This window comes from Aedes albopictus, chromosome 2 (assembly GCF_035046485.1).
Source record: "Aedes albopictus strain Foshan chromosome 2, AalbF5, whole genome shotgun sequence".
Lineage (NCBI taxonomy): Eukaryota > Metazoa > Arthropoda > Insecta > Diptera > Culicidae > Aedes > Aedes albopictus.
This window is the reverse complement of record NC_085137.1, coordinates 447,660,338-447,687,158: the sequence shown is the minus strand read 5'-3', so window position 1 is coordinate 447,687,158 and position 26,821 is coordinate 447,660,338. Positions and strand designations below refer to the sequence as shown.

Sequence of the window (26,821 nt, the reverse complement as noted above, 5' to 3'; positions counted from 1 at the left end):
GCAATTTGTCCGGGATTTTGATTTTATATTTTTGCAAAAGTTTTTCTGAGAATTTTTTCGGGATTTCTGCGGATAATTGTTGCTGAAGTTTCTTAATTTTATCGAAAAAATCTTTGTGAATTCATCCAGATGTTCAGCTTCTCCAGGAGTTAAAAAAAATAATTCATTCGAAATCTGTTTTGAAATATTATCCGACAATTTGTGTCGTGTATTTAATTCTCTCCGGGAATTCCTCAAGAAGTTTCTTCACGATTTCTTTCAAAGTCTACTCTGAGAACTTTCCAAAAAGTTCTTCAGAGAATTATTTCAATAATACCTCCAAAAATTCTACTAGGGGTTTCTCTAGGAATGCGTCCACAAGTTCTTTTGCAAGTTTCAGAAGTTCTTTCTAGAGCTCTTACATATCTGGAGTTTCCCAGGAATGTTCGGTCGATTTTTTCCTCTAGGGACTTTTTAAAAAAAATTCCTCCTAGCATTCTTCTAGGATAATCTCAAAGGATGTCCTCCGAAACTTTCCAAAGATTTCGATCAGGAATTTTTCAAAAACGATCCTTCGAGAGAAAAATTTGTGAATCTCCGGGTTTTCTCTAGCAGAAATCCATTAAAAATCCTTCCAGTGACTTCTTGAAGACCTCTTTCATTAATTTCTTCATGGTTCCTTCGATATTTCGTGCAATCCCATCAGAAAATTGTAAAGAAATACTTCTAATGAATAAGATTTATCCATCTCTTAACACTCCTAAGATGTTAGTTTTTTCACATCCCGACGGCGTAGTGTTCATTCAGCATGCCTATCTGGGTCATATTGTCCCCAACATGCTACTAGGATTAAAGTAATTTGGTTATATCTTCTTCTAGATATACCATTTTTGTTTTTGGTTCTTATTAATGTGTATTTTAGATTAATGCTAATTCTACTCTTCAATACTTTAATAGAATCTATTAGAAAAATCTAAGAAATTCTCTATAAATTGAAAATAATACTAAAAGAATTCCTTTAAGCATCCTCCCAGAAAGTTGTGCAAAGTATTCTTGTAGGAACTCTTCAATGGATTCATCCAATAATTTCTCCACAAATTCCCTCAATGATTCCTCTTGAATTTTTTTCAAGATTTCTGCAGAAATACTTACAGAATTCTTTCAGAGAATGCGTTTAAATAGTTATTTGGGATTCCCACAGAATTTCTCCGAGGGTTTACTCCGAAATTTTCGGCTAGGATTCCTACTGGAAATTCTCCAAATATTTCTCCAAGATTTTTTCAGCAGTTTCTCAAGAAATCCCTCCAAGGATTCCTTCAAAAATTCCTGTGTGATATCCTCTATGGATGCCAATATGCGTTCTTTCCCCAGTAATTATTCCAATGGTTCCTCCAGGAATTTATCCTTCTTTGGGAATGCTTCCAACGACTTTCACGGGAAATTTTCCAAGGATTTTCCGTAAATTCTTTGGAGAAATCATCCGGTAATCCTTCCAGGATTCATCTAAAAATCTTCTAAAGATTCCTTTAGAAATTCTTCTATGATACCTTCCAAGGACTCTACCAAGAATTGTTTGAAGGATTTGGCATTTTTTTCAAGAATCCCACAGACTCATCCAGAAATACATCCATGAAATCTTTTAGGAATACCCCCAAGAAATATTACAAAGATTCCTCCATTTATTTCACCCAAGATTCCTACAGGATTTTTTCCAAGAAATCTGCTAATGAATAATTCAAAAATTCTATCAATAATTCTCCTAAGGATTTTTACTAGATTTTTGCAGCGGATACTGAAAATTATCTTGTAGAATTCCTTATATTTATTTTAGACGAAATCTTTGGGAAATTTATTACAAACATAATTAAAGGAAACTTGGTTGATGTATTTCCTTGAAATATTATTGAACATATTCCATGAAAAATCCTCGGAGAAGTTTCTTTAAGGGTCTTTGTGAAAGGTTTTGTAGTTAACCTTGGAAGAGTATATTGTGTATATTAGATTTTTTCGATGAATTTTTAAAATAATGTATGAAGATAAAGGAGGATTCCTTGAGAAATCCATAAAGGATTTTTTGGAAGATTTCTTATATCATTTTTTGGAGGAATTCTTGGAAGAATTACCAGTAGAGTCTTGTAGAATTCTTGGTGAAAATTCTGAAAAAAATGAAGACTCATTAAAATTCTTGAAGACATTTTTCGAAAAAAATTTGGGAAAAAATTTGAATAATTTCCTGAAGAAGTTCATGGAAGAATTCTTAAAGAAATTGCAAATGAATAAAGAAGAAAAAGTAAAATCTGATGCAATTCTTGTCAAATTCAGTAGGATGCCTAGACTTTATTTCTGAGGAAAGATCCCTAATGAACCCGTGGGAGAATTCTCGGAGAATTCTTGGAAGTATTGCAGTAGCGATTCTTGAAAAAAAAATCAGGAGGGGTTTTGCAAAGAACTCCTGTTAATTGAAAGCACTCTTCGAGGAATTCTTGAAGATTTCCTCAATGATGCCTGGAAGGAGTTCATGGAAAAATACTTGAAAAAAAAGAATACATAGTAGTATTTTAAAAAGAACTCTTGACAGAGCTTTTGAAATAATCCAAAGAGGAATCTTAGGAATAACGCCTGGATGAGTCGTAAAGAAAATTCTTGAAAGAGTCCTGGGGAATATTCTTGGAAAATTTTCAAAAATATCTGGAGCTATTCTAAAAATAATTATGTGAGGTGCTCTTTAAAAAAATTTTAGAAGATTTTCAACATAAATACTTAAAGGAAAATAAGAAGAGGTTTTGTAGATGTTCCAGAAGATAATAATAGGACAATCCCCAATCTAAAGTTGAATTTCTGATGAAAATCTGGAGAAAATTCTGGAAAAATCCAATTAAAAATAGTTGAAATTCATTGAAAAATACTTGTCATAACCCCTTCAAAATTCAATGGAATGAGTCAGTGCTGTCATGTTTAAATCAGAACTGATTTCTCAAGTTTTTTAAGTTGCAGCGTCGGCATACTGGTACGTTCGAAAGGAAACTACTTCACTATTGTGCCTAATTAAAAACTATTTCGGGAAACATTTTCCATGTGCAATTATTCCACGTTTTTTCATTGAATTATTCACGAAAGTGACATTGATGCTGGTGTTTCTTCAGGGGTTTCTGCAGGAATTCCCTCAAACGTATCTTGAGGAGCTGCATTTCTAGGAGATTTTCTTTTCGCAAAAATTAGGAAACTCTTTCAGAAATTCCTCCAGGGTTTTCTTCAGACTTTTATTCAAGAAACTTTGTCTGAAATCATTGATTGAATGTCTCTCAGGTATTACTCCATTTTTTCCTGTATATATTTGGAAATTCCTCTTGCAAGTTATCAAGAGATTCTTTGGAAGTTCTCCAAGGGTTTCTCAAATAGTCCTTTCATGGATTTCCCCAGGCATTTGGATTTACTCAGACCTCTCTTAGAGAATTCTCTCAGATTTTTTTTTATTTTCCATAGATTTTCTCAACAATTCCTGAAGAAATTAGGAATTTAAGAAAGTTTTTCAAGATTTTTTCTATGAATACTTGCAAAGATTCCTTCAAACATACATTTTTGATATCTTCAGTGGTGCTCTGCAGAATTCCTCCAGGATTTTTTTTATTGTTTTTACAGGACTTCTATAGCCGAGGCGGTAAACGCACGGGTATTCAGCATGACCATGCTGAGGGTGACGGGTTCGATTCCCGGTCGGTCCAGGATCTTTTCGTAAAGGAAATTTCCTTGACTTCCTTGGGCATAGAGTATCTTCGTGCCTGCCACACGATATACACATGCAAAATGGTCATTGGCAGAAGAAGCTCTCAGTTAAAAACTGTGGAAGTGCTCATTGAACACTAAGCTGAGAAGCAGGCTTTGTCCCAGTGAGGACGTTACGCCAAGAAGAGGAGGACAGGACTTCTTTCAGAAAATTCTCCAGAAAATAGTTTAGAGATTTTTACGTACAAATCCCTCCAGAAATTTTATAAGAAAATCCTTCAGAGATATCTCCAGAAGTTTTCACAAGATCTCCTTCAGTAACCCCTCCAGGAATTCATCAGAAGTTTATTGAAAGATTTCTTCATGAATTTCACCAGTTCTATTGTTTGCGATTTCTGCATTTTTTTAAAGATTCCTTCGGCATTTCCTCTACGAGTTTACCCAGGAATTAAATTTCTCCATAGATTTTTCATTTAGAGTTATTATCAAAGTTCCTCCTAAAGTCTCGGATATTTTTTTTCAGATAATAAAGGGGGTATTTTAAGATATTTCTTCAGGTATTATTCTAGGCATTCATCTAGGAATTGCTTCAGGATTTTTTCCCACGAATTCCTGCAAAATGATTTCAAGAATTTCCTTCGAGAGTTTCAAAAGGTATCTCTAGGAGTTTTTTTAGGGATTTCTTCAAAAAATCCTCAAGTAATTTCTTAGAAATGCCATCATGGATTCCAAAATAATTCTTCAGTAATTTTCTGGAATTTATGGAAGAACTTATGAAAATCACTGGAGAACTGCAAGGATCTCTAACGACATTCCAGGAGATAATTCTAATTGAACCACATGACTAATTAGGAAAAAATATCATCCAAGGATTTTCTACAAACACTGAAGGAATTTCTAAAAGAATTCTTGGAGAAAGTTTGGGAAGAATTTCCGAAGCAATCCTTGGAGGATTTGTAAAGGAATTTTTGTGAAGAATTAAAAAAAATCTTCTTGGAAGAAGTTAAGAAGAATTCCCTAGCTGAAATTTCTGAAGAAATTCATAAAATTCTTAAAAAGTCGCTGGAGATAAAAACATATCTTCACGAAGCCATCCCAGCAGGAGTTTCGGAAAGAAACCTTGAGATGGTCCGTGATCAGAAAGGCGGACTCTACCTATCATTCCATGAATGTATGAGTGCTCTTTAGTACTTTTGAATGAATTTTTGGAGTAACATCCGAAGAAATTCCTCGGGAAACTCTTAAATTTATCCAAGGAGGAACGCTTTAAGAAATTTCTGGAGGTTTTCCGAGAACAATTCCCCATAGATTTCTGTTGAAATTACTAAAAGAAAATCCTTGAAATCTGGAAAATATCATGAAGAATCCAATGCAAAAATTTAATAAAGAATCTTTGAAATAATTTCTTAAGAAATTGCTGTAAAACACTGAAGGGATCTCTGGGGGAATTTCCGAGGGTTTTTTAAGCGAAACCCCAGAAGAATTTCTAAAGTAATAACTGGTGGAATTTCAGAATGAACTCATATAAATGTACCTAATTTTTGGAGAGGGAAAATCTGAAGAAAGCGCTGGGTAAATTTCTTAAATAATTCCTGGAAGAATTTTTTGAAAAAAATAAATAATAATAAACCTTGATAGATTTTAAAACCGAATTCCTGGAATAAGTTCTGAAGGATTCCATGGATTTTTTTGGAAGAAATCCTTGGAGTTGTCCTTGGATTTGGAATCCTTAGACACATTTATGATTTTTTTAAAATTTTTCTTTTCTCTGAACGAGTCTGTGTAAACGTTTAAAGAAGCCCTTGGAGAACTTTCTGGAACTTTGATTCCCTTAAAGACTCGCTGAATACATATCTGAAAAAAAAACGAGAATGGTTTCCTAATAGAATTTTTGTACGAATTCCTGAACAAAAAAAAATCTAGGGATGGTTTTTTAGAAATTTTAAGGGAATATTAGGAGAAATTTTTGGATGATCCTCTATCGAAAAGTTCTGGAGGTAATTCTGAACCGATTCATGGAAAACGCTCTAAAGAACTTTTAAAAGGAAATCTTGTTGGATTTTCGGAAAGGTCTATGAAGCAATATTGAAAGAAGTCATGTTGTAGTTTTATTGAAAAATCAAATCCAAATTAATTTCTAGAATGATCTCTAAAAAACTTTGAATTAAATTCCAAGAGAAACTAAGAATTTTGTAAAAGAATCAATGGAAGGATTCCAGAAGGATTTCTTAGCGATATTACCGAAAGTATTCGTGCACGATTCTTGACAATTTTCTGAAAATTTGAAAAGAATTTACGAAAATATTTAGAGAAAAATTCCTGAAACAATCTTTAATGTATCCTCAATTGGAATGCTAAGGAATTCTCTAAAACTGTTTCAATAGCCAACATTAGCTTCATAAAATAGTTTCCAATTGGGAGAATTATCATAGAATGTATTCGTCGCAAAAAAAAAAACAAAAATTGGATTATTTTTCAATTTTTATGCTTATTTTAAAGAAAATGCCATAGGACTACTAACAAGCTTATCAAGAGCATATTTCCACTCTCGATTTTAAACATTCAACCAATATTTTATTTCCCAAACAGCTGTCTGAACCGTAACCTCTCTTGAAAATAAAATAAAACGAAAATCCAACCCAAATAACATAATGCTCTTACCTCGGCTTGTGCATCCAGGTGCGCCTGCAGGTAACATGCAAACTCGGTGCTGTTCTCGAACTCGCCGAAAAGGTCCTGCGATAGGGTGCTCAGCTCTTCGTAGTCCGCCACTATGTCTGACGTTGGACCGACCTGTGGTGGGCCGTTTTTCCTTTTCGCTTATTGCCGTTGAACTCGTTGCAATTTTATCTATTTTTCTTAACTTGTTCTGTGGAGCTGCTGTGGCAGCGGATTCTTGAACTACTTGAAACTTTTTAGCCACAAACACTTTGGCCCAGGTGGAGACTGTTATCGTCGAGATTTTCACTGGTATTCTTTGTTTCCTTCAACTTGCACTTAATTATTTGTAAAAACTCTTCCTGTTCAAGTTTTATTTTCGCTTTTCCTATCACACTTTAGATACTCGCTCTTGAACTTAGATTGTTTAATTCTTAAGGGCAAGCGTACCAGTTATGGACAAATAACTTTTTATGTAGGCAAAGATAAAAAGTTTGGAAACTTCTTAGTTTGTTTTGAATGCAGCAACTTGTTCCACTCAAAACATTCAAGATGGATCAAACCTCACAAATTTTATTAGTGTTAAACATAGCAAAAATTAAAAGTAATGAATCAAATACTCTAAGTAGTTTAATCAGCAAACTTTGCTGATTTTTAGCGTGCTGATTTCATTCAGCAATACAAATTACTGAGTATCAGTAATTATTTTTCAACTTGCTGAACCATCCAGCAAATTTGACAGTTGATCAGCAACTTTTAGCTGAAATTCAGCAAAAATGTGGCTGAAATTCAGAAATTTCTTTTGCTGATTTTCGGCGTGCTGGAAGCGTTTCAAAAATTTTGGTGTAACTTCATGGAAGAAGCAAAAACATCGAAAAATCAACTAAAAGAAAGATGTTTCTGATTATATAAAAATAAAAGATGTCCTGAGCAGAATCATTTGCCCGTCCTCATTTATTAGGGAAGTACTTTGAATATTTTTCGTTCTCGCAGTTTGTTTCCAATTGAGGCGTTATTTTTCCTTTCCCGCTCAACAACCTCTTCCTGCCCCGTTTCAACTCTAATCAGCGAAATTATTTTTATTCTTGTTTTAACTCATAGACTGGGCAGGGTGCCGGTCGGACCGCTAATAACCGGAATTACGCGGTGGAATTAGAAACAAAGACAAGAGAAATTGGATTTTCCGGCATAATATTTCCGTTTTTTTCTCGCTCTGCACAACAGTTTCACTCGAGGATTGTGATGTTTGTCGGCGCTTTTTATTTTCTTCTGTTCACTCGAAAAAAAAGAATGCTCGGTGTGCTTTTTGTTCTTTCTCGTTCCAAGGTACCTTGAGCAGAATTTTTATCTTGTTTCCGGTGGGGCTGTTTTTTTTTCTTGTGTGATATGCTAGGCTTTTTTTTATGTTGTGGAAGTTTTCCACTCAGTCTAGCTTGATGCCCGATGGTTTTATTCGCCGCTCTTTTTTGTGTGAGTCTGTAAAGAGATGTAGAAACGGTGCGGTTAGTAATCTTGCATAGCACATTCGTGGGAGGAAACGATTTAATAGTCTTAGTTGATGATCTGTTCTTCATAGTTGAAACAAACTTCAGTTGGGGATTTGTGCATATGTTTGAAGAGAAGGTAAACTTTTCTTATTCAAGTAAGGATTAGACTCTAGTTAGCCTAGGGGCTGTCCATGAACAACGTGGTCATTTTTTTTTTAAACTTTACCTCCCCCCCCCCTTCCCCCACCATGGTCTTGCGTGGTTTCAGGCTGAAATATGTGACACGGAGTCTTAGGCAAACAGGACTTTAAAAAAACTGCATAAATAATCAGATTGTAGAATAAACATGTACTTAAATTAGCTGAGATTATACGACTTTGAAGTATTTATGAAAAAAGCGAAAAAATATCCAAAATAAACTAAAGAAAAATCGGAAAATTTTCATTAACCTGTATTTTGCATATCACGTTGATAAAACCTCGTTTTAATACTCAGCATTAGCTGGCGGGGGTTGACAACCGCACGACTGTCGGAAGGTAAAAGTGCACTAAATATCTTTGTTCTCAATGCTTGACTTTTTCTATTTAATGTTATTTCTTTTCATAGATACAGGTTGTTTGTACGGACTCTCAAGGTACAACACAATTTTTCATACTATGGACCAGAGATGCCATATTTTTTTCATCACAAGTCTGTATCAATACAGATTTTTCTGTATCACCGTTTTTCAGGGTATAGCAGACACCGAACGTCCAAGATTTCAATAGAAACTAACAAAAATGTACTACTTTTAAACGGTTTAAAATTTTTACTGGTTTTTATTTTTCTAAAACTTGTATGAAAATGTACATAATTTCATAAATTCTTTGAAGTTTAAGCAGCAATTAATAAAGTATCCATTGTTTTTATTGAAAATAACTCCAATTTTTATGCTTTCTGGAGAAATCTGTATCAAACCTAATGACCTATTCGGCCTAATGACCTATTCGGCCTAATGTCCTATTCGGCCTAATGTCCTATTCGGCCTAATGTCCTATTCGGCCTAATGTCCTATTCGGCCCAATGTCCTATTCGGCCCAATGTCCTATTCGGCCCAATGTCCTATTCGGCCTAATGTCCTATTCGGCCTAATGTCCTATTTGGCCTAATGTCCTATTCGGCCTAATGTCCTATTCGGCCTAATGTCCTATTCGGCCTAATGTCCTATTCGGCCTAATGCCCTATTCGGCCTAATGTCCTATTCGGCCTAATGTCCTATTCGGCCTAATGTCCTATTCGGCCTAATGTCCTATTCGGCCTAATGTCCTATTCGGCCTAATGTCCTATTCGGCCAAATGTCCTATTCGGCCAAATGTCCTATTCGGCCTAATGTCCTATTCGGCCTAATGTCCTATTCGGCCTAATGTCCTATTCGGCCTAATGTCCTATTCGGCCTAATGTCCTATTCGGCCTAATGTCCTATTCGGCCTAATGTCCTATTCGGCCTAATGTCCTATTCGGCCTAATGTCCTATTCGGCCTAATGTCCTATTCGGCCTAATGTCCTATTCGGCCTAATGTCCTATTCGGCCTAATGTCCTATTCGGCCTAATGTCCTATTCGGCCTAATGTCCTATTCGGCCTAATGTCCTATTCGGCCTAATGTCCTATTCGGCCTAATGTCCTATTCGGCCTAATGTCCTATTCGGCCTAATGTCCTATTCGGCCTAATGTCCTATTCGGCCTAATGTCCTATTCGGCCTAATGTCCTATTCGGCCTAATGTCCTATTCGGCCTAATGTCCTATTCGGCCTAATGTCCTATTCGGCCTAATGTCCTATTCGGCCTAATGTCCTATTCGGCCTAATGTCCTATTCGGCCTAATGTCCTATTCGGCCTAATGTCCTATTCGGCCTAATGTCCTATTCGGCCTATTGTCCTATTCGGCCTAATGTCCTATTCGGCCTAATGTCCTATTCGGCCTAATGTCCTATTCGGCCTAATGTCCTATTCGGCCTAATGTCCTATTCGGCCTAATGTCCTATTCGGCCTAATGTCCTATTCGGCCTAATGATCTATTCGGCTTAATGACCTATTCGGCCTAATGACTTATTCGGCTCACGAATTCAATCTATGTAATGACCTATTCGGCCAAATAAACACTTTTATGTAAATTTTTTTTTCCGACCAATTATCGGCCTGATGACCTCTTCGACCTAACAACTATTTCGGCCTAATGGCCCTTTCGACCTAATAACGTTTTCGGCCTAACGGTCTATTGACTTATTTCGATAATACTGTAAATATTTTGATGAAACTGGAATGTACAATGGGTCCAGAGCCGTATTTACGAAGACAAAAATGTTTGTGCCTAAACCATAATTTTTAGATACATGATGTCTTTATGAAAGTTTCTTCATATTTTTTGACCTTTGTTCTCATTAATCTGAAATTAAGGTGGTCCTTCTAGTTTAGCTGATCCAAACATCTGCTTTTCAATAGTTTTATGTATGCTTACAAAATGTTCTCCAAAATTGTAAAAGAACTAATTTGGAGCAAGTTTGCCGAAGAAACCATTACACAGCGCAACATTTTTTTGTCTCAAGAGCAAACTTATGTGTCTCCGAAGGTTTTTGGGCCGCTGAATCCGAATCCGGGCTCAGATTTGCCCCAACACGTCACAATTTTGAGCTATACCTCAATTTATAGGGCAAAATATGCGATTTTGGGCTTTTTTGACTTCAAGCCATTAGGCATGGAAATATTTTTTTAAGCATTCAAAAGGTTAATTGGTCAATTAACATCTAAATTAACGACTCATGCAAAGTATTTCGTTTTACCTAATCAAATTTAATAGATTTAAGCATTTTATCTATATATAGTAAAATGAGTTTGAAATTTCTTTGAGGCAACAAAATTCACAAACGGCTGAACCGATTAGGATGACTCTTGAACGGTTCGATTCGTTTTCATGGTGGCTGTGTTTATATGTACAAAAAGTTACAAAAATCAACCAGAAAAGTTAATAAATCAATTAAGTACAGATTTTTTATGAGCTGGGAAGAAAACCAACACGATTGAAATGAAACCAATCTAGAAGGCGGTTCAACAATGACCTCCACGGTTGTCAAACTGGCAAGACAAAGTTTGCCGGGACAGCTAGTGTTAGTATGAAAACTTGCATGCAATTTTTGGAGGGTGACTTGTATGGGAAATATCGTACCTAACTTAAATTACTTAAAACTATCAAAATCGATTTGGTAAAACAAAATATTTTGCATGAGTCGTTAATTTAGATGTTAATTGACTAATTAACCTATTGATTGCTAAAAAAAAATATTTCCATGCTTAATGGCTTGCAGTCAAAAAAGCCCAAAATCGCATATTTTGCCCTATGAATTGAGGTATAGCTCAAAATTGTGACGTGTTGGAGCAAATCTGAGCACGGATTCGGATTCAGCGGCCCAAAAACCTTCGGAGACACATAAGTTTGCTCTTGAGACAGACCAAAAGTTAATTTTTGTTACGCTGTGTTATTCTATCTCTTATGGTTCCTAACTTATATTTTTTTAAAAAATTATGCTATGGTGATCCATGAAATTCAGTTTTCTTGCAATAACTTTTAATTCGTTTCTCGTATAAACTTTGCTCCGAGCACTTTTAGAACTATCAATGACGCATATTTTTTCCAAAGGAGTTATTAGCTCCTTTTTGAGATATGACTTTTTAAAACAAAGTGATTTTTGAAGCAAAAAGCCAATATCTTTTAAACTATGAGAGATAGAACATTGAGCTCTTTGGAAAAAATATGCGTCATAGATAGTTCTAAAAGTGCTCGGAGCAAATTTTATACGAGAAACGAATGGATTAAAAGTTATTGCAAGAATACTGAATTTCATGGATCACCATAGCATAATTATTTTAAAAAAATATAAGTTAGGAACCATAAGAGATAGAATAATGGTTTCTTCGGCAAACTTACTCCAAATTAGTTCTTTTACAACTTTGGAGAACATTTTGTAAGCATACATAAAACTATTGATAAGCAGATGTTTGGATCAGCTAAACTAGAGGGACCACTCTAATGTCAGAATAATGAGAAAAAAGGTCGAAAAATATGAAGTAACTTTCCCAAAGACATCATGTATCTAAAACTTATGGTTCAGGCACAAACATTTTTGTCTTCGACAATGCGGCTCTGGACCCATTGTGCAATGGAAGAGCATGAACTCTATTTAAGTCAAAAACAGAATCCATTTACGTAATGAATCCATTTACGTAATGGATCCATTTAAGTATCCCCGACTAATTACTTATGCAGGTTTGAGTGTAATTAGATTTTTCCGGTACCAGGAAATTTCTAGAACGCCATATGCTGCTATTGTCCAGTAGCTCAAAATTCATGATTGTTCAATAAAAATGAAGTCTACCTCTAGGAGTTGCTCAAAGATTCCTACTGAAATTTCTCAAAGTTCTCTTGAAATAGGGTGACAATGGGTATTTTCGGCAGGTTTGTTCTCTTCGTCATGGGGCGTTTTTGTTATCCAAATTGCCTGAAACTTGGCCATATAATTTCGCTTAGTTGGGAAGGATTTGAGACCAAATCTGAGTTCAATAGATTCCAAAAAACCCCAAAGACGAAGAGAACAAAACGGCCGAGAATAGGTAATTTTCCCTATTTCAGAAACCATTTTCATGTTTTCAGCAAAAATTCCTTCACAGACGCCTCCTGGAATTTCCTTCAGCATTTTTTAGGCGTTTCCAGGAATTCCTCTAGAAATTCCTCCAGACATTCTGCAAGGCATTCGTCATGACGTTTCTCCAGTTTTCACTCAGTCATTCTTAAAAAAATCAATTCTTGCAGAAATTCTTTAAAAAATTGTAGCAAATCCTTTAGAAGTTTCATCAAAGATTACGTCCATCCTTTTTTTTTCAGTAATTTCTCAAGAGACTCTTGCAGGTTTTATTTGTTGGCGTTTCTTCAGGATTATCTCAAGAAATTCTTCAAGGAATTGCTACAGAGTATTCTCCAGATTTCCGGACATCCTTTAGAGAATTCTTCGAAAAAATCAATTCTCTAGAAATATATATATTAGTGGTTCCTTCAAAAATTTCCTTCCGGATTTGTTTCAAATTTCGGCTAGATTTCCTACGGAAATTCTTCTAGCGATTATTTCTTGATGCAACATTTAAAAAGGACATACAATTGTAAAAAAACCCTTTAGAAATCTCTTCAGGGATTTTTTTCAGACCATTCTCCAGGATTTTTTCTTTCAATCCATCCAGAGTTATCTCAAGGGGTTCTTCCCAGATATTCCCTAAGGGCTCCTCTAGAAACATCTACAAAGGTTACTTCAGATTTTTTTCTCATAAAATTCTTCTGGGGCTATCCATTAAGTACGTCACGGTCCTAGGGGGGAGGGGGGGATTTGTGAAAGTGTGACAGGCAATGTATCAAGTACAGGAAAACTCCGTACGAAGGGGGGAGGGGGTAGAAATTTCCTAATTTTAGCGTGACGTACTAAATGGATGCTCCCTCTGGGAATTCCTCCAGATCCCCATCTCAAACTCTTTCATAGATTTCTTCAATAATTGCTTCAGAGAATTTTGTTCAGAAATCCCTTCAGGAAATGTTCATATTTTTTTTCTTGGAATCTCCAGAGGTATCTTCAGTAGTTCCTTCAGGGAATCCCCAATTTTTTCCGTTTTTTTGTGTAATTTCATGAAGAATTTCTGTAAAATCCGTGAAGTAACATCTGAAAGACTTCCTAGAGGAAACTCTGAAGGAATCTAAGGAGATATGGATTGGGAGGGTTCGACTGAATAGGATAGGTATGCTAACGGCTAAGTAGTCTCGAGGAAATCAAAAGATACTGTTAGATTTTGCCCATCGATTCGCCCACTTTTTTGGTCTTCTTCAGGGGTTCTGCAAGGTTTATTGTGAAGTTTTTTGTACTTTGAAATTAATAAATCGAACTGTTTAAGCTTGAGATTAGGTTTTGATCCGCATTAGAGAAGTTTCTCTGTACGCTTAGTAAAATGCAACAATGTAGTAATTGTAACCATCAGTAATAATAGATCACGTACATAAGCGCATTCTTCACACAGTACAATGCACCAAAAGGGTTCAAAAGGTCAGCCAAATAGTATTTAACCACAGCCATGTTCTAGTCCAAATCAGTATCAATGTATCATTGTCAGAATATAGTATCAATATAGTAGTTTTGTATCAAAGTATCCGTCCATATCGTATCGTGTAACAAGTCCCGCGTCCGTTGTAATAGTTCCGTCCTCGAAATACAAGTTATCGTGTCAATATTAAGTTAAGTACTTGTATAGTTAATCAGACCAAAAAGTTTCGTGTGAAACAGACCCGATTATTCTGACCAATAAACCGAAGTATTCAGACAGACCGCGTACCATTCAGTGATTATCATTTGTGAAACTCCAGTGATTAATTAGATAACCACAGATCAGTACAGACGCTCTTATGTGCGCGAACACTAACTTACAATCGCTGTTATCGTTTGTAGTATATTCTAAAGAAATATTTTGAAGAGATATTTCAGAAGGAATCGCAGGAGCAGTACCAGAAAGAATCCTTCTAGATTTTTTTTTCAACTTTGAACGAAATTTTTCAAGGTATTCCTAAAAGAGCTTTTGAAATAATTTCAAAAACATTCACTGATGATTTTTTGAAAATCTGTTGCTAACATTCATGGAAAACACCCAAAACTGCTGAAGTAGTTTCTGGAAATATATATATATATCTGGGAGAATTCCTGAAAAAAAAAATCAGTAAGATTCCGTGGAGGGACTTCTGAATGAACTCTTGAATAACTTTTTCAATAAATTTACTGTCTGATTCCTGTAGATATTCTTAAAAAAAAGCTGTATGAATATCTGTAAAAATCCTAGAGAAATTCCCGAAGAAATCGTAGAAGGTATTGCTCAAGAAATTCCCTGAGTAATACCTGAAGAAACTGCTTGAGAAACTCATGGTGGAGTTCCCTTATCAAAATTTGTGAATTTTCTAAAAAAAAACGGAAAAAGTCAAGACATCCTGGGAAATGTCTAGAGAAAAACTCAAACTACTGTAGGGTATAATAGAAACTTCTAATAAAAAATTTCCAAAGGCATTTCTGAAGTAGTTTTTAGGGTAGATTTCGAGAGAAATTCTCAAAGGCATCTTTGGAAGAAATCCTTGAAGAATTACCGAGAAAACACATTGAGGAATACACAGAGGAACTCTTGAAAGAATCTCTGTATGATTTTTTGCAGGTATCTCTGGAGGAATACCTACTTAGAGCCGTGGAAAAATTCATGGAAAATCCCTGAATGAGTTATTGCAGGACTTTATTGAAGAATTCCTTAAACAATCCTAGGACGACTGCATGAAGGAATTTCTGGAAGTATTTCTGAAGAAGAAACATCTGCTTTAAGGAGGGAGTGAAAATTAAAATTAAAAGGGTGGTGACCCATATACAAATTTCAAAGGACCATACTAAAAGTTTGCTATAGGAGAGGGTTGAGAATGGAAAATTTTTAACGTGGCGCATTTTGGTTTTCAATTGAAATTCTTAGTCATTTTTTTTTTAGAAAACTTTGGAGAATTTATTAAAGAAATCTCTGGAAGAATTTCTGAAGGAAACTTGGGAGATATTTCTAAACTGATCGCTGGTGAAACATATTTCAGTGAGAGTGATAATGTAAGAATAATTATAGATATTGCTGTAAGAATAATTGGAAGATAGTTCGAAGAAATCCATGGAGAAATTTATGAAATTTATGATCTTGGATGGATAGAAGAAGGGTGATGCTCTTTCAAACTCAATGATCAATATTTTTCTTGATGGAGCAATTACGTAAAAGTTCCGGTGTGCACAGGAATGCCACTATGTATTATCAAATGATCGCTCATGCTTCTCTGCTTTGCGGCTTGTCTCCAATCGACAACGAGCTAAGGCACTGCCACCCCATATGTAATCAAAACTTCTACATTCACCTTAACAGCAAACAAAAACATTCCAATGCCAAAAGCATCCATGAAAATAAATACCACTCACATTAAGCACTGACTGCCCTCCAACCATTCCGGTGTGTAGACACAGACAAGAAAGCAAACATCCATATGAGGCACCCGAGTCGAGCTGGTACCTACCTAGGTACTGGCTGAATCGTCTACCCATGGGCATTATCTGCCTGCTTTCCGGAAGACCAATTTCTCATTGTTCCCATTAAATCATAAATTTTCCGAACGCGCTCATTCGCAAACAAGAGCAACACATATACGCACGCACGTATGCACTACTGCTGACAAAAGTCACTCACCCCCAGGTGGAAAGCAAAGACTTTCCGTTTTTTTTGTGTGGGAGAGATTTTCTTTGCTCTTTCATTGGAACTTTTTTCTTCTTTCCGGACTGCAAGGAAGCTTGCCTTGAGGTGGCTCGGTAGGTACAGTGATAGCATGTGTTATGTGGGTATAGTAGGAGTAGAATCTTACCAGATATTCCTCCAAGAATATCGGCCAATAATTCCTGGAAGAGTTCCTCCAGGAGTTTTTCGAGAAATTCGCCGTAAATTCTTCCAGGAACTCCTTCGAGAATTCGACCAGAAATTTGTACAAGAATCGCTCCCGGAATTTCTCCAAGAATTCCTTCAAAAATTCTACTACGAACTTTAAGAATTTCTCTAAAAAATCTGCCAAGAGTTTCTCAAAGAATTCCTCTAGGTATTTCTCCAAGAAGTTCTACAAGAACTGCTCATAGACTTCTTCCAAGAAATTCTCCAAGCATTCCTCCAGGAATTCCACCAAGAGTTTCTCCAGGAATTCCTCAGAGAATTTCTCCAGAAGTCCGCAGGAAATCGTCCAGAAATTCTTCCAACTGCAGAGAAACATCAGAGATTACTTTCAAGCATTTCTCCAGAAATTCCTCCAGGAATTTGCGAAGAAAAATTTCAAGGAACTTCAGCAGAAATTACTTCAGATAATCCTCCAGGAACTTCTTCAGGAATTCCTCGAAGAATTCTTCCAGGAATTCCTCCAGATATTTTTGGGATTTTTTTAAGAATTCCTCCAAAATTCTTAAAAAGTTACAACAAAAAATCCTCCCAAAATTACTCCAGGAACTCCTTTAGGAACTATTCCAGCAGTTCTTCCAGGAACTCTTTCAGGAGTTCCTTAATAAGTTCTTCTTAGAATCACACCAGGAAGTCCTCCATAAATTCATCCAGGAATTCCTCTTATAATATCTTTAGGAATTCCCCCAAGAATTCGTCCAGGAACTCCTCCAAGAAAACTGTCTAGAATTATTCCAAGAATCCCTCCAGGAATTCCTTAAAAATATCCTACAGGACATTCCTCAAGAATTTCACTAGGGGTCACTCTATAACTTCTGCCAACAATCCCTTCAGTAATTTTTCCACAAATACCTCCAAGCAGTGCTGCAATTTTTCGACAGGCCTTTATGATAGCGATATTTTGCTTTTTTCATTTTCTCTGTTTTGGTTTTCCTGTCATTGTTGTTTTCCGATCAGCAACACGGGAGCGAAATGAAATAGGTACTCACACTCGCACGCAGCGTGCTGAAAGCGAGAGCTGACAGGGCTAAATTTCCATTCATTTTTCTGTAGTTAAGTGTTTTCACCCGTGGTAGCGTATAGGGCACTCACTCTCACAAGCCACCGCTTGAGACGAATGGCCTTTCAGCATGAGTAGTGTGTGGATGATTGCGAATTGATCTTGTTGGGTCGCTCACGAATGGAGCTCTCGGACTCTGTCAGTTCTCACATCGAGGAGCTGAAAACGACCGCCGGAGTCATTCATTTTCGGCTGAAAAACAGGCACTGAGACTGATATTTTGCAGGACTGCCTCCAAGGATTTGTTCAAGTATTTCCTTCAAGAATTCATCCAAAAAATCTTCTAGAAATTACTTTATGAATACCTCCAACCCAAGCAACACACTTGGACATTAATAAGTTCCTGTAATTTGTATGCAACTATATTGAAAGTTATGCCTTTTGAACCAATCGTCTTATTAACGACTTAATTGCAACCAAAAAAGCGCAAGAGGTGGAGCCAATATAAAACATCCATTCGTGATATGAACGGTTTTAATACGCAATCGATTTATAACCGAGATACAACTTATAGTCGACTTAAAAAATGGTGACCGATTCGACAACTAGTCAGCCAGTCACCACATTCGTCACTGCCAGTAATAATGCATCAACAATTTCGTTCATGTGATTAATAAATTGTGTGCATAAATATGCCGAAAGTAAGGCTGACCGAGAACGTCAATTTGTGTGTCGTTCCAGATTTGGTCGGGGTTCTGCTAAACCGAACCAAAGACCATTTTTTGAAAAATTGAGTTTTCTTAACCATTAGATGAAGAATATGATGATCTTCTTTTCGTGTAAAAATCCAGTAATTCTGACAGCTCTTCGTGGAGTAAATTCAAAATTTCTGTTTGGCAGAAAATACAAAAAACAAAATTGCATCCAACCAGAGTGAACTGTAAACCATTCCATAGAATCAGCGAAATATTTTAGTTTTGGTCCAAATAATGAACATTTCAAGTTTTCCTCATCGCTGTCAGATTTCTAACTTCTAACCGACTCATAGTAACAATCTGTGAGAGAATTTAACACGTAATCAAAAATACGGGTGTTGGAGGATCGATTTGGATTTCGATGGCGTTGATCGCCATTTTTCCAAATCACAGTCAGCCAGACCGAACCAAATCCACTGCATTTAAAAATCAATTTATTCTCAACAATACAAAGATGAACTGGCTTTGAATACATGCGTTATGTTGATACACCTCATACTGATTATTCAACCCAGGAGCCGTCATTGAACAACAAGGCTAATAAGAATAATAAAGCTTGAAAAAAATCAAACACTTGGTTCGCTTTGGCTGATCGAAAAATGGCGTTTTCACGAAAACCATGCTACAGAAGAATGTTTATAACTTGATTCAGACTTAACAACTGACCTTCAGCTAAGTAAAATGACCTAGAGGTAACGTGCTTGGTTATCACTTCAAGGACCCAAGTTCGAATCTCTTTAATATTTTCGAATTTTTTTTGTCTCAGTTCACTTTGGCAGATCATTTTCATGGTTTTCTTCGACCAGTATAAATTTGAATTACACAAATTGCTCCATTTTCACATCTCAGAACCTCAGGACATGCAAGGACATCATTTGACATAATCACTCTTGTTCTGTGCCTGCACATGCACCGCCTATAAAAAAAACATAGGTGGGAAGGGCTGAGCTGGGAGGGCTTCCGCTGTTTACATTTCACACTATTTTGAGACCTTTGTGCTACCATACTACGCGTCCTCTCTGATTCATGTAAAGGATTGTGAGTGATATCGATTTCAACTTCATAGACAAAAATCGAGATTTTTTTATCACATTCCGACTGGTTTTCTCTGAAACAAAGAAACACAGTCAACCACACTGAACTATAAACCATATTTCAATGTTTTTGTTCAGCCAGAGTGAACTGAGTGCAAAGTACTGAGAAATTAAATGGTATTATATCAATGATTATAAATAATTTACATGTTTTCTTCATCTCTGATGGTTAATAAAGGCTTGTAAGTTACATGTGTGCGAAAAAGTTTCAAATAATCTTAGTTGTTATTTATTTCTGAGTGGATGAACTTGAAGCTTAATTATCTCGGAATAAACTTTTTGGCGCTTAGTTCGGTTTAGCAGAACCCCGGCCATTTATCGGTGAGTTACGCATTTTAGCTCCGTATTCTCAACGCGCCTCAGTCTACCTATCATTTTGCGAGTGAAAATTTAGGCTTTTGTGGTAAAAAATAACTCGCCATATTGCTTTGACGGAGTGCATTTCAGCAGCTTATTTAATGCACCCGTAAAATGCTGAAAATTAATTTTAGAATTTAGGAAGATACTATTTGCTAAATCATCTCTATGGGAATCCGAATTGACAAAGTACAACAATGCTGCACGCGGTACACGGAACCACCAAACTACCCAAAATTGGATGGTTTTGACGCAATCCCATAGTTCGGCCCAATAAGTCAACATTTGAGTGAATCGATTAAACTCACGCAAGGTAAATTCCCTTTACCTCCAGCTAAAAATATACACAAGAGTAGGTAAATTCGGCCCAAGACCCCCTTCATTCAACCCAAATTTGGTTAAATCTACATTTACCCAAAATTGGCTTATTGACCTCAACGACTCCCGTTGGATAGACGCATCTCTGTTTATTTACGACAACATCTGTGGGGGAGAGAGGAAAAACAACCTAATTTTGGGTAACTAATCAATTTGATATACTCATTTTAGGGTAAAATTGACCCAAAATAAGGTAGTTTGATTTTTCCGTGCAGGACATAAACAACCAAAAAAGCAGACACTTGAACGTGTACTTCTCATTTACGTCGACAAGAGGCTGTCCATTTATTACGTAACGAAAATTGCACGTTTTTTGTAAAAAATGTAAACCCATTGTAAAATTTTTCGTGGAAAACTCCCAATATTTTTGTACGTTACGTAAGATTTCTCAAAACCCCGTATATTCAAATCTTCCCAGTGGTAGATACCAGTCGTTCAGTACTGCGAAAATGAGGCAGAATTTTTTATTGGGTCAATATTATACTTCCAATCAGATTTTTTTCTATTTTACCACTTTAATTTAATAAAATTTGGAATATAACTGGAACGATAACTTAATGAAGAAAAGTTTACATTTTATTTGAACATGATTTCTTTATTTTTGAAACATTTTGGTTTTTTAAAGTACATTTTATATTTTTCATGGTCACAAAAACATTTTGCTGCACATTTTGGAACTTCTACCTCTCCTGTCAAAATTGTTCGTTATGTTCTAAATAAGTTCCAGGTGCAACACGTTTATAACAATCAGAATCAATGTTTTGGTTGATTTGGTTTGTAAACGGTTGTAACTAAGATTCGTTGAAACAAACAGATTATACTTCAGTTACAAATTGGTTTCGCAAGTTTTAACTAATGATGACGTTTGTTTTCATTTTGGTAGTTGTTATAAAACTGTTACACCTCAGTTTGGCATTAACAACAGAATTTTATTAGGTTTTAATTTTGTTTGTTTCATGAAAACTCAGTTGCAACATGTTTGCAACGATGATCATTTCCATTTTAGTTGCAGGTGCTACTTGGGAAAATTCTTCAGGGAACTTCCAGAAATTCCTTAAGAAAATACTCGTGGGACAACTCTTTTATGCAATTTTCCCGGAACTGCTCCGAGACTTCTTCCCAGTATATTTCCAAGAATTTTTCCAGGAATTTTTGCATGAATTTCATAAGGAATTTTATCAGGCATCACGAATTTCTCCGAAAATTCCTCCAGGAATTTTTCCAAGAATTCCTCCAGTTATTCCTCCAAAATTTCTGCTAGGAACTCCTCCAAGAATCCGTCCAGGAATTCCTCCAGAAATTCCCTTAAGATTTCCGATAGGAAGTCCGATAAGAATTTATCCAAGACCTGCCCCAATTTTTACGTAAAAAAATCCTCCAGAAATCCCCCCAGGAATTTGACCAGAGATTCCTTTTAAATTAGTTTTGGAATACCAGGGGTTTTCCAAAAAATACCTTCAGGAATTCTTCCAGGAAATTCTTCAGAAATTCTTCCAGAAATACCTACAGGAATCCCCCAGGAATTCGTTCACGAATTCCTTCAGGAAATAATCAAAAAATTCCACCGGGAATTCCTCCAACACTTTCCGCAAGAATTCCTCCAACAATCCAGAATTCCTTCCAGAATTCGCTTCAATGAACTACTTCAGGATTTTTTTTTTTTTTGAGGAATACTTTTAAGACCTTTTCTTTAATTCTACCAAGAATCTTTCTAGGAATTTATCCATGAGCTCCTTGAAAATTTCGTTAAGGAATTCCTTAAAGAATTCCTGCAAGAATGCTTCCAGGAATTTCTTCAAGAATTTCTTGAAGATTTTTTTGGAGAAAATCCTGGAGTACTTTCTGGAAGAATTCATGTAGTAATTTGTGAAGGACTTTTCAAAGAATATCCCGGGGAATTTTAAAAGTATCTCCTGGAGGATTTTTTTTTTAATTTTTATTTTCTAGAGTAATTCCTGAAGGAATTCCTGGAGCACTTCCTTGAATAATTCATGGAGGAAATCCTGGAGAAATTTCTGGGGAAACTGCTGGAGCAATTCCTGGAGGAGTTTTTGGAGTATTTCCTGGAATATGTCTTGTAGGAATTCCTGGAGCATTTTCCGGAACAATTTTTAGAGGAATTCCTGTAGTAATTCCAGGATGAATTCGTAGAGTAATCCCTAGAGAAATTCCTGGAGCAATTTCTGATGGATTTGCTGGAGTACTTGCGGGACGAATTTCTGGAATATATCTGTAGGATTCGGCGAACAAATTAAACAATTAAATTCATTTGTGTTTCTCATTTTACTTTTATTCCGCACTTGTACCACAAACTCATTTGTCACATTATTCTCCCACAAACTCCGTTTCCAAACTGAAAAACTCAATGCACACTCATCCCATTCACAAGCCTTCTTTCTGTTGCTATCCTTTTCACACTCTCGTCACTGAAGTTTCTCCCTCGCTCAGATTCATGCAAGCGCGCGCCACTCGGATGCCTACCCACCGCACCGTCGACGTCGCCGACAGCTCGGATGTTGGTATATTGCAGAATCCAACTATCCCTATTACACTGATATTAATGTTCCAATGAAATTCCCAACACTTTAACTATTTCTAATTTTCTATTCAATTATTCTTCCTACAATATCCTGGAGTATATCCAGGAGAAATTCCTGGACGGATTCTTAGAGGAATTCTTAGCAGAAATTTTGGAGGAATAAATGAAGAAATTTTTGAAATAAAAAATGCTGGAGGATTTTTTGGAGAAATTGTGGAGAAATTCTTGGGGAAATTCCTGATGGGATTTTTTGATGAATTCTTAACAGAATTTTTGGAGTATGTCCTGAAGAAATTCTTGAAGGAATTCTGAGAAACAGTTTCGGAGCAGTTCCTGGAGAATAATCTGAAATAATTCTCGAAGGAATCTCTGGGGCTGTCCCAGAATTATTTTCTTGAGGTATTTCTAGAGGTTTCCTGAAGAATCTTGGAGGTATTCATGAAGGAATCTGGAAGATTTTTGGATGAATTCTTCAAAGAATTTCATGAAAGAATCCTTGGAGATATTCCTGGCGCAATCCCGCAAGGGATTCTTGGCAGATGTTACAGAGGGACCCTTGAAGAAACTCTTGGGGAAGGTAGTGTTTGATTTTTTGGAGGAATTCCTGGAGGGATTCTTGGAAAAATTCTAGGCATATGTCTTGGAGGAATTTCTAGATGAATTCTTGGAGAAATCCTTGAGGAATTCGTCGAGTACTTCCTGAAGGAATTCCAAGAAGAATTTATTAAGGAATTCCTGAAAGAATTCCTGGAGTAATACCTGAAGGAGTTTCTGGAGGAATTTCGTGAGGAACTCTAGATTAAATTCCTTAGCATTTTTCTGAGGTATTTCTGAGGAAATCCCTGAAGGAACTCTCGGATGAATTCTGAGAGTAATCCCAGGAGTATTTTCTTGAGGAATTAGTACAGGTTTCTTGAAAAACCCTGGGGAATTTCTGGAGGAATTCTTGAAAAATCCCTGGAAGATTTCTTCGAGTAATTCCTGAAGAAGTTCCTGGAGGATTTCTTGACATAATTTCTGTTAGAATTCCTTGAAAAAGTGATGCATTTTTGGAGTAATTGTTGGAAGAATTTCTGGACGATTTCCTGCGGGTTTCTGGAGAAATTCTTTGAGGAATTCCTGGTGAAACTCTTGGAGGAATTCCTAGAGGAATGCTTGGAGAATTTCTTGGCAGAAGTCTGTGAGGAATTCCTAAAGAAATTCTTTGAGAAATACCTCGAGGAATTCTTGGCAGAATTTTTAGAGAAATTCTTAAGGAAATTCCTGGTAGAATTCTTGAAGGAATTCATGGAGAAATTCCTGGAGCGATTATTAAACGATTTTCTGGTAGAATTCTCGGAGGAATTCCTAGAAGAATTTTCAAATAATTACTAAACAAAAAGTAAACGGTCAAATAATCGACAAATCGACAAATAATTAGGGAATATACTATATGCAAGACATTTTTTTATATTTCTATTATGAAATCCAAAACAGCCTTTTTTTCTCACTCCGACGGCGACGTTCCGTATCGAATCTTTCTAAAGTTTTGGAATTTAGATTGGTTTCTCCCCATTCAGATTTTTTAATCTCCCAATAGTCAAATCACTCAACATTCTGATTTAAAAAACTTAAATTATTGATCGGGATTCGAACTGCTTTCGCTACAGTTTATCTGTGTATTTTTTTTAAATATTAAGCAATAAATTGAGATTAGGGTAAGACTGTACTTTTACCAATACTTGGATTACAACATTTGAGTATGACGCACTATGGGGGAAACATCAGTTTATCAACCTGGTCTTAGGCAGAAGCAACAGCTTCCAGCAGAAGTTGCGTAGCTTTCGTGGCTTACATTGTGATGATTGTTTGTTTCTCATCATGTCGTCCGGAGGGTCTTGCCCATTTATAAGTAAGTACAAGCGCACAATGGGAAATTGAAGTGGATTGCTTCTGTAGCTTCCGGCAGTTTTTGGCACCGAGTGGTACATTGTATGAATATCATCGTAAGATGGCAGACGTTCTTCTGGTGGCCATTCAACACCTAAGGTTAATCTGTAGAAACTGCTAAAATAATTCGTATAATGTTTTTGAAAGAGAAGGAAGATGACAAAAAACAAAACTCATTTTGTTCTGATACAGGGAATGGCCAAAATGTTAGAGATAGGCAACTTTTTTTTTCTTTCACAAAAAAGTTCAACATGCTATAACTTTTCATAGAGTGCATCAAAAAAATTTGACTGTTTGTCTACCTATTATATGTGTATCATTGGTGCAAATTTGGGCTCGATTGATTATTCTTTCGCAAAGTTAGAGCCGTTCGGGTAAAACACTATTTTTTAGACAACTCATTTTTGACCTGTCATATCTCGGAAACCAGTGAACCAAATTGAATGAATTTAATACGTACACTAACAATATATAAATGCTTCTCAAACTATTAAAACATAGATACTTTTTGAACGTTGAAAAAAGTTATCATGGATTGACACTTTTTGGATTTTTTCGAAAAAATATATATTTTTTTACGTCAATGCCAATAAATTTTAGTGTTGATGTCCAAAGGTTTTCCACTTCTGTTCTCAAGTTATCTTTAACCCTAAAAGGGATACCTGGGGTCCATTGGACCCCAGGCGCCTTTCTGAGCTCGTCTTTGACGGAACACACTCAGCGAGGTGACGAAACTGAGGCCATGAAGGTATCCCTTTTAGGGTTAATCAGATATATTAGAGCCTGTTTAGATTAAAGGAAGATCACATTTAGTAATTTTTGTGTGGTATTGTAAATTTGACTTATTTTCCTCTATATGGGTAAAAAATTCAACCTGGTATAACTTAATTCGCCGTGAGAAAATATTACATTTTATAACGTTGTATTAAGCAAGGTTGCAACCATTCATTTGCAAAGATTTACATTCATTTGCTATTATCTCAGTTCAGAAGCATGTTATCGAAAAACAATGTATGGATGAATTTAACCTTGTAGTTTTATCTGAAAGTTTGCCGAATAACATTGGGGTCGCACACGCATTCCAAAGTCGTGAGCGAGCTGTGAAGGCAACTTTCCACAGCATGAATGAAATTTACATTCACCGCGTGGAGAGTTGCCTTCACAGCTCGCTCACGACTTTGGTAGACGTTTGCGACCCCAATGTTATTCGGCAAATATTCAGATAAAACTACAAGGTTAAATTCATCCATACATAGTTTTTCGATAGTATGCTTCTGAACTGAAATAAAAGAAAATTGTTGTGGTGAATTTGGTGAAACTGGCAACACTGTTTGAACGAATTAGAGGCAGTAGAAAACGTATAAGCTGTTATGAAGGTTGGAAGGTTTAGCCGTTGTAAATTGCGGAATTATACACTTAATGTAAGTTTTAATATGTTATTGTTATTGTTTGTTTGTAAATAATTAAATAAATATTACAGCTTTGAAGCTGCACTACAGAAATGCTGCTTTCAAAATGTGTAGATCGTCCGTTCAATGGTGATGCCCCCAACAAGCTTCAAAGATTAAGTTCGAATACGGAATAGAATAGCTTCCTAGCCATGACCAGTACAATTCGTAGCCTCCCATTGCTGGAAGAGCAGGGGAGAAATTGGCGCGAAGAGTATGAGGAAAAAGAAAGGCGTATGGAAGAAAAGTATCAGCGAGAATTAGCGGAAATCAATGAAGAGTATGAAAGGGCCGCAAAGAGAATAAAATTGGAGTTCGCGATCAGAAGAATGAAAGTGATTAGCGAATTCGCTGCTGAAGATGCTGGAAAAAGTTCAAAAAGTAAACTACTACCAGCTGCAGATGCAAGCTTATCACCATCTGATTCCACTGACCATCAATTCAGAGCAATTAACCATCAACAAGTCTGTAAACAACGACCAAACAGTATTCTTCCCAAGCGCTGTGTTGATGCTGTTTAAGATTCACGCAAAGAACAAATAGGGCAAAGTGAAAAGAAGAATGTGATCAACTGTTTTCGTTTGTATCTTTATCCCTATGAAGTGAGGATTAGTACGAATCAAAAGGAAAAAGCAAAAGTAGAATGCAAACTTGCATACAACAAATGTGGCGAATCTGTTGCCTGGGACCAGAGTGCACTACAGGGTGCGGCAGGAAAAAATGCGAAAAGTTCAAGGCACTATTGCACGCTAAATTTGGGATATATATGACTATTTTTCCATGACAGTGTATCAGTCAATGTCTATATTCTAGCACTGCAAAATAAAAATACACTGAAACCTCCATTTAAGTCGATGCATGACTGATCGAAAATAATTTTTACCGTACAGGCAATGACTAAACTATACAGTTTTAT

The 26,821-nt window shown here is 36.2% G+C and overlaps 1 long non-coding RNA gene across 5 annotated transcripts in view; it reads right to left on the bottom strand.

Annotated features, from left to right (window-relative positions):
• Positions 1-6,373: 6,373 nt before the first annotated feature.
• The window catches only part of LOC134288583 (uncharacterized), a 280,379-nt gene continuing 259,931 nt past the window's right edge, over positions 6,374-26,821 (bottom strand). Inside the window, exons 4-5 of one of the 5 annotated variants that reach the window (XR_009998035.1) lie at positions 7,691-7,836; positions 6,374-6,827 (exon numbers count right to left, since the gene is read on the bottom strand). This is a non-coding gene — a long non-coding RNA (uncharacterized LOC134288583). The remainder of the gene's footprint in view (positions 6,828-7,690; positions 7,837-26,821) is intronic. The other 4 variants (XR_009998036.1, XR_009998039.1, XR_009998037.1 and 1 more) reach the window with 4 other exon arrangements.